The following is a 9,332-nucleotide window of genomic DNA, read 5'->3' as shown; positions in this document are numbered from 1 at the left end:
ACAAACCTGCATGGTCTAATTTGAGATGGGTCTTTGGTCGGTGATAGTTTGCCTTACAAACCTGCATGGTCTAATTTGAGATGGGTCTTTGGTCGGTGATAGTTTGCCTTACAAACCTGCATGGTCTAATTTGAGATGGGTCTTTGGTCGGTGATAGTTTGCCTTACAAACCTGCATGGTCTAATTTGAGATGGGTCTTTGGTCGGTGATAGTTTGCCTTACAAACCTGCATGGTCTAATTTGAGATGGGTCTTTGGTCGGTGATAGTTTGCCTTACAAACCTGCATGGTCTAATTTGAGATGGGTCTTTGGTCGGTGATAGTTTGCCTTACAAACCTGCATGGTCTAATTTGAGATGGGTCTTTGGTCGGTGATAGTTTGCCTTACAAACCTGCATGGTCTAATTTGAGATGGGTCTTTGGTCGGTGATAGTTTGCCTTACAAAGCCTGCATGGTCTAATTTGAGATGGGTCTTTGGTCGGTGATAGTTTGCCTTACAAACCTGCATGGTCTAATTTGAGATGGGTCTTTGGTCGGTGATAGTTTGCCTTACAAACCTGCATGGTCTAATTTGAGATGGGTCTTTGGTCGGTGATAGTTTGCCTTACAAACCTGCATGGTCTAATTTGAGATGGGTCTTTGGTCGGTGATAGTTTGCCTTACAAACCTGCATGGTCTAATTTGAGATGGGTCTTTGGTCGGTGATAGTTTGCCTTACAAACCTGCATGGTCTAATTTGAGATGGGTCTTTGGTCGGTGATAGTTTGCCTTACAAACCTGCATGGTCTAATTTGAGATGGGTCTTTGGTCGGTGATAGTTTGCCTTACAAACCTGCATGGTCTAATTTGAGATGGGTCTTTGGTCGGTGATAGTTTGCCTTACAAACCTGCATGGTCTAATTTGAGATGGGTCTTTGGTCGGTGATAGTTTGCCTTACAAACCTGCATGGTCTAATTTGAGATGGGTCTTTGGTCGGTGATAGTTTGCCTTACAAACCTGCATGGTCTAATTTGAGATGGGTCTTTGGTCGGTGATAGTTTGCCTTACAAACCTGCATGGTCTAATTTGAGATGGGTCTTTGGTCGGTGATAGTTTGCCCTACAAACCTGCATGGTCTAATTTGAGATGGGTCTTTGGTCGGTGATAGTTTGCCTTACAAACCTGCATGGTCTAATTTGAGATGGGTCTTTGGTCGGTGATAGTTTGCCTTACAAACCTGCATGGTCTAATTTGAGATGGGTCTTTGGTCGGTGATAGTTTGCCAGAGAGGGTAAACTTGAGTGCAAGAGTATCCACTTACTGTACCCGTACTCTGTTTAGTTTGAATGTGCTCTTAGTCACAACAGAGTGGTTTTTTTAAAGCACTTTGTATGAAACCCCCCCCCAAAAAAATTTGACAACTGTTTGTAGTTTGACGGCCACTGTGAGCTAATTACAGTATTATAGACACTATGTCCTGGGATTTCCTATGGTCTTCTATGTAGTAGAACCCCTTACAGTAGTATAGACACTATGACCTGGGATTTACTATGATCTTCTATGTAGAAGAACCTCTTACAGTATTATAGACACTATGACCTGGGATTTACTATGATCTATGTAGAAGAACCCCTTACAGTATTATAGACACTATGACCTGGGATTTACTATGATCTATGTAGAAGAACCCCTTACAGTATTATAGACACTATGACCTGGGATTTACTATGGTCTATGTAGAAGAACCCCTTACAGTATTATAGACACTATGACCTGGGATTTACTATAGTCTTCTATGTAGAAGAACCCCTTACAGTATTATAGACACTATGACCTGGGATTTACTATGGTCTATATAGAAGAACCCCTTACAGTATTATAGACACTATGACCTGGGATTTACTATAGTCTTCTATGTAGAAGAACCCCTTACAGTATTATAGACACTATGTCCTGGGATTTACTATGATCTTCTAGGTAGAAGAACCTCTTACAGTATTATAGACACTATGACCTGGGGTTTCCTATGGTCTTCTATGTAGAATAACCTCTTACACTATTATAGACACTATGTCCTGGGATTTACTATGGTCTTCTATGTAGAAGAACCCCTTACAGTATTATAGACACTATGACCTGGGATTTCCTATGGTCTTCTATGTAGAAGAACCCCTTACAGTATTATAGACACTATGACCTGGGATTTCCTATGGTCTTCTATGTAGAAAAACCCCTTACAGTATTATAGACACTATGTCCTGGGATTTACTATGGTCTATGTAGAAGAACCCTTACAGTATATAGACACTATGACCTAGGATTTCCTATGATCTATGTAGAAGAACTCCTTACTGTATTATAGACACTATGACCTGGGGATTTACGCATGGTCTTCTATGTAGAAGAACCCCTTACAGTATTATAGACACTATGACCTGGGATTTACTATGGTCTTCTATGAAGAACCCTTACAGTATTATAGACACTATGACCTGGGATTTCCTATAGTCTATGTAGAAGAACCCCTTACAGTATTATAGACACTATGACCTGGGATTTACTTATGATCTTCTATGTAGAAGACCCCCTTACAGTATTATAGACACTATGACCTGGGATTTCCTATGGTCTTCTATGTAGAAGAACCTCTTACAGTATTATAGACACTATGACCTGGGATTTTACTATGGTCTTCTATGTAGAAAGAACCCCTTTACAGTATTATAGACACTATGACCTGGGATTTCCTAGTCTTCTATGTAGAAGAACCCTTACCTTCTAACAACTCTTATGTAGCTTGCAGGTGTCCATGAGAGTCTCAGCTTTCATAGATAGCTTTTAATAGTTTGTAAGCTCAAACCATTTTGAACTCTACACACGTTTTTGTAAAAAGCCAGCCCTGGGCCCCTTCAGGATGTTTTTTTGTGTACCAGGTCATCAAATTGTGTACCAGGGAGAAGTCATCATATTCGTGTGATATGTTCCAAATTCAATTTGTTTGTTGTGCTTAAGATCCTGGGGCCTGTTGGACCAGTTGGTCCTAAGTGGGTCGTAACTCTAAATCCGATGTAAAATGTGCTCTATGCAGGACCTAAAACGTGTAGCTCTGTTGCACCAGCTGGTCGAGTATTCCCTTCTATGAGCTACGTATGGAGTGGGGCTGGGATGTTACATTGGGACAATCTTATTTCATGATATACAGAAAATAATAGAAATATATATTTTTTTAGAAGGATGTGAGTCTCGTGTTCATATTTCACAACCTCGAGGGCTTTTCTGAGATGGCTATGCAGTCGATAGCAAAATAACACAATTGATTTATGCGACATTAAAGCATGCTAAATGTGTCTGATTAGCAAACTAAAAATAAGCTACGACCTCCACTTATTTGCCCAGACATCAAGTAAACAAATACACAGAAGAAAAGTTAGTGAAAGAAAATCACATTGATTAATTATCAGACAGGTCAAGGGCTTTTAGTCAGGATAATATAGCCTAGGCTACTTATGTGAGTGAAGAGCAAAATAACCCACCTGTTAATCTAGGCTTTCGTGCTAGCAAAATGTTAGCAAAATGCTAACATGCTAGCAAAATGTTAGCGAAATGCTAACATGCTAGCAAAATGTTAGCGAAATGCTAACTTGCTAGCAAAATGTTCTGATAACACCATTAGACGAGCAAACTAGACCAAAGATTATCATCATAAACACACATCTCAGTTTGACTAACATTTTCCCAGCCTAATTGTAACCAAATGTCCAAATGGAGATTCCGGGAAACAAAAATCTGACATTGATTAATTTATCATGACGAATCCCCGCCTAGCAACCATCAAATCTCATGAACGCATATTGTTTACGCCGGGACTTAGCTACGGCTATCTTATTTTTAGCTGGTGCAACAAGTTTAAATTCTTGATCCCAAAGTAGGACGTATCTATGCCCGACCTAGCATTTAAAACCAAATTTATTTTTTATGAAGTTATTTTTTTTTGTGGGGGGGGATTATGTGACATTCAATTCCCAGTGTACATTATCCCCTACTATATAGTAATGAACTGATAGCTCAATGTATGCCTATCTCTGGATCTTTAGCCAGTAAGTGAGACGCTCTTAACACACTAACACTGTCTCTTCTGGTCAACGCTGTCTGCTCTCAGCCCCCGGAGATCCTGAGGAAAGATGACCTTCTACGATGACATTTACCCATTCTACCCCCTACCAAGAACCTCCTTTATCTTCAGCACCCACCTCCTCACCATTATCCTGGTCTTCCTGGTCCTGACGGCCAGCTTCCTCCTTATTCTGCCAGGTATCAGAGGCAAGTCGGTGAGTAGCCCACCTATAATTTAGCCCAAACAACTACCTTATTCTGCCAGGTATCAGAGGCAAGTCAGTGAGTAGCCCACCTATAATTTAGCCCAAACAACTACCTCTTTCCCTACTGAATTTATTTTATTTTATGTATTCATTTATTTTGCTCCTTTGCACCCCATTATTTTTTATTTCTACTTTGCACATTCTTCCACTGCAAATCTACCATTCCAGTGTTTTACTTGCTATATTGTATTTACTTTGCCACCATGGCCTTTTACCTCCCTTATCTCACCTCATTTGCTCACATCGTATATAGACTTGTTTCTACTGTATTATCGACTGTATGTTTGTTTTACTCCATGTGTAACTCTGTGTCGTTGTTTGTGTCTGCTTTGTTTTACTGCCAGGTCTTTAAATGATAACTTGTTCTCAACTAGCCTACCTGGTTAAATAAAGGTGTTCTCAACTTGCCTACCTGGTTAAATAAAGGTGTTCTCAACTAGCCTACCTGGTTAAATAAAGGTGTTCTCAACTTGCCTACCTGGTTAAATAAAGGTGAAAGGTTAAAGGTGAAATAAAATAATAATAAAATAAAAATATTAATGCCAACAGAAATGGAATCTTCAGACTCGATTGATCTTCATTCCATTTCTGTTGGCACAAATCTGACTCAGATACCTACTGTAGCTATGATTAGATCATATCATTTTCTCAATGTAGATACATATTGACTTAAACTGATTATTTCCCCTTGAAATGTGATTAACATCAAATGGATTAATAAAACAATAAAACATGTATTATAGCTGTCAGTCAGTGAAGGTAGGTACATGCCCGACCTGACTTGTGTCCTCAAAAAAACCTCTTTTCTGAGACTGGTTCTGGATGTTCAGAATCATCATCAGTTTCTTCATAGGTGCCAGTAATCGTAGGTAAGTACTGTACCTAGCTGGACACCTATTCAACAATTCTTTACATTACATTACAATCCTGTGGTATAAAAAATAACTTATAAATATGTATAGTGTTGCAAAATATGATGATGTGAAATTGATACTACTCGATTCGGATTGGTCGAGAGGGTGTCAATTATTTCACAGTAAACTCACATCAAAATAAATGATAATCAACTGCTATAAAGTAGTTCATAGTATTGTTGTTGTTTTTAGTATGACACCCAATCTCAATCTCAATCTTAATCTCAATCTCAATCTTAATCTCAATCTCCAATCTCAATCTCAATCTTAATCTCAATCTCAATCTCAATCTCAATCTTAATCTCAATCTCAATCTCAATCTTAATCTCAATCTCAATCTCAATCTCAATCTCAATCTTAATCTCAATCTCAATCTCAATCTCAATCTCAATCTTAATCTCAATCTCAATCTCAATCTCAATCTCAATCTCCAATCTCCAATCTCAATCTCAATCTTAATCTCAATCTCAATCTCAATCTCAATCTCCAATCTCAATCTTAATCTCAATCTCCAATCTCAATCTCAATCTCAATCTTAATCTCAATCTCAATCTTAATCTCAATCTCAATCTTAATCTCAATCTTAATCTCAATCTCAATCTCAGCACTGAATTTCACCAGTGACTGGGCTGAGGCCGAACCACCACCAACGCTACCTACAAGTCCTTCAGCAGTGAGGAGGTGAGCGCTGAGGTGGGCCTGCATGTTGGACTGTACGGCATCAATATTACTTTAAGAGGTGAGCCAATAGGCTAGGGGAAGCTAAACTGACCCTAAATGTACATTCAAATAAATATGACCAATTTATAGGCCTCGCATCGCCGTCGCGGACTACGTATAGCTCCATATAGCTCCGCATTAACATGATTGGTTGGTAGGTGGGCTGGGGCGGTACTTCCTGTATAAATACACTCACTTCTTTGACTACTTCCTTCACAACAGCTCTGCTCTGCTCAGCAAGTATGAATGCCTCCGTAAATGCTTTGTGCCGCCAATTGCGAGACACCGGAATGACCCATAAATCTCTACTAATACAGAGTACTTATACAGTGCATTCAGGAAGTATTCAGGAAGGTATTCAGGACCCCTTGACTTTTTCCACATTTTGTTACGTTACAGCCTTGCTCAAACAAATGGATGTAAATATTTTTTCTTCTTATTAATTTACACACACAATACTCCCATAATGACAAAGACAAAACTTCTTTTTTATTTATATTTTTTATTTTTTTTTTTTTTTTTAGCAAATATATAAAGAAAAATAATCAGAAATATCACATTTACATAAGTTATTCAGACCTCTTTACTCAGTACTTTGTTGAAGCACCTTTGGCAGCGATTAGAGCCTCCCGAGTCTTCTTGAGATGGTGCCGTCACTTGAAAACTAGTGAACCAAAGGAGACGTAATATACGCTTTCAGTGTTGAATGGAGCCAAAACCACTCCCTTTTCCGGATAAATACTCAGCGAGAAACCGGTAAATTATAATAAAATATTATAACAGCATTATTTATAAGGAACATGAGCGTGCAAAATGGAAGCGGTAAAAATGATATATGTGTGAAATGTCTAAATCTGGATTCTATATCGGCCTTCTCTCTGGTCACTGCATGATCAACGCTCAGGTGGTAACCGACATCTCAGTATGTGGACCTATCATCTCATCATAGTGACTTTTATTATTTACTGTGACAGGTGGACCCACATTTCCTGCAGCATAGGCTATGCTACAGTAATATATAAATAGCTAATGCGCTGTCTAATTGACACATCTCCATCTGGATTTCATGGGGTCACCTTGTTTTTTAAATATATTTTTTATATTATTTTGTTATAAATTCCAGCTGCAAAGTTTTAAAACACTCCATATATCGTTGCCTTTAAATCAGTACGCTGCTCGTGAGTGGTCTTTCTCTCTCTCTCCATCAATTCCATTCAAATTGTATCCAAAATAGATCATCCTGTTCTAGATTGATATACATAGTCCTCTATATAGATGTCCTAGCCTATTTCTTTCAGGTAATAAATTCAATGCAGGTTTAGTCTTATATTTGGCTAATGAACGATGGCCTATGTTTAATAAGCTTCGAACTGATAGCCTCTGTCTCTGCGTAATACCCAAGCACCTGTGCTCCGCTGGCCTCTCCTTAGATAACGCTCCTCAGCTCTTGGAGTCCCATGGCAGAAAGGATAGACTAGATAGAATAGCTTGCTTTTTAATTTTTTTTTTTACCAGTGACGAGGCAGGTTGAGATAGATACAGGTTGCCACCTCCCACCAGGTTACCAGTGACAGACAGGTTGCCTCCCACCAGGTTACCAGTGACAGACAGGTTGAGATAGGACAGGTTGCCTCCCACCAGGTTACCCAGTGACCAGACAGGTTGAGATAGACAGGCTGCCTCCACCAGGTTACCAGTGACAGACAGGTTGCCTCCACCAGGTTACCAGTGACAGACAGGTTGCCTCCCGCCTGGTTACCAGTGACAGACAGGTTGCCTCCCGCCTCAGGTTACCAGTGACAGACAGGTTGCCTCCCACCAGGTTACCAGTGACAGACAGGTTGCCTCCCACCTGGTTACCAGTGACAGACAGGTCTGCCTCCACCAGGTTACCAGTGACAGACAGGTTGCCTCCCACCTGGTTACCAGTGACAGACAGGTTGCCTCCCACCAGGTTACCAGTGACAGACAGGTTGCCTCCCACCTGGTTACCAGTGACAGACAGGTTGCCTCCCACCAGGTTACCAGTGACAGACAGGTTGCCTCCCACCTGGTTACCAGTGACAGACAGGTTGCCTCCACCTGGTTACCAGTGACAGACAGGTTGCCTCCACCTGGTTACCAGTGACAGACAGGTTGCCTCCCACCTGGTTACCAGTGACAGACAGGTTGCCTCCCACCTGGTTACCAGTGACAGACAGGTTGCCTCCCACCTGGTTACCATGACAGACAGGTTGCCTCCCACCTGGTTACCAGTGCTGTAGCTCTCGGTCTGGGATTGTGACACATAACTTGTCATGTGTGTTATAAGTGCATGGATTATAAGCGGCCCATTGTCCTCTATGGTCTCTATCCTTCCAGGGAATCCTGTGAATCAACTGAACGAGACCATCAACTACAACGAGATGTTTGAGTGGAGAGACACCATCGATGAGGAGTATGAGGACGCCCTAGAGAGAGGTCTACCCTAACCCCATCCTCTATATCGCTGAGAAATTTACCCTCAACAACCCCTGTGGAGTCATCTACCAGTATAGATACTCTGGGCGCTACGCCTCGGCCACTCTCTGGTAAGCTGACTAGATCTAAACACCTGTAGTGGATATTTCACCACCAGATCTGAAGGTTCATGTTAAGCATCAAGTCAAATTAAATCAATGTGATTTGTCGCATGCACCGAATACAACAGGTGTACATACCTGTAGTGGATATTTCACAGTGAAATGTTCATTTACAAGCCCTTATTAACTCTATTTTCTTAAAACTTGCATTGTTGGTTAAGGAAATATTTACTAAATCAACTAAAGTAAAAATACAAAAAAGAATAACTCAATAAAATAACAATAACGAGACTATATACAGGGGTTACAGTACAAGAGTCAATGTGGAGGCTATATACAGGGTATTACGGTACAGAGTCAATGTGGAGGCTATATACAGTGGGTATTGCGGTACAGAGTCAATGTGGAGGCTATATACAGGGTATTACGGTACAGAGTCAATGTGGAGGCTATATGCAGGGTATTACGGTACAGAGTCAATGTGGAGGCTATATACAGGGTATTACGGTACAGAGTCAATGTGGAGGCTATATACAGGGTATTACGGTGCAGAGTCAATGTGGAGGCTATATACAGGGTGTTCGGTACAGAGTCAATGTGGAGGCTATATACAGGGTGTTACGGTGACAGAGTCAATGTGGAGGCTATATACAGGGTGTTACGGTACAGAGTCAATGTGGAGGCTATATACAGGGTATTACGGTACAGAGTCAATGTGGAGGCTATATACAGGGTATTACGGTACAGAGTCAATGTGGAGGCTATATGCAGGGTGTTC

General features: G+C 40.6%; 1 pseudogene; it reads left to right on the top strand.

The window, feature by feature from the left end:
* Positions 1-4,138: 4,138 nt before the first annotated feature.
* Positions 4,139-8,563, top strand: LOC135566263 (dual oxidase maturation factor 2-like; annotated as a pseudogene).
* Positions 8,564-9,332: the final 769 nt, after the last annotated feature.

Source organism: Oncorhynchus nerka, unplaced genomic scaffold (assembly GCF_034236695.1).
Source record: "Oncorhynchus nerka isolate Pitt River unplaced genomic scaffold, Oner_Uvic_2.0 unplaced_scaffold_6328, whole genome shotgun sequence".
NCBI lineage: Eukaryota > Metazoa > Chordata > Actinopteri > Salmoniformes > Salmonidae > Oncorhynchus > Oncorhynchus nerka.
The sequence above is the reverse complement of the archived record's forward strand: the minus strand, read 5'-3'. Positions and strand labels throughout refer to the sequence as shown.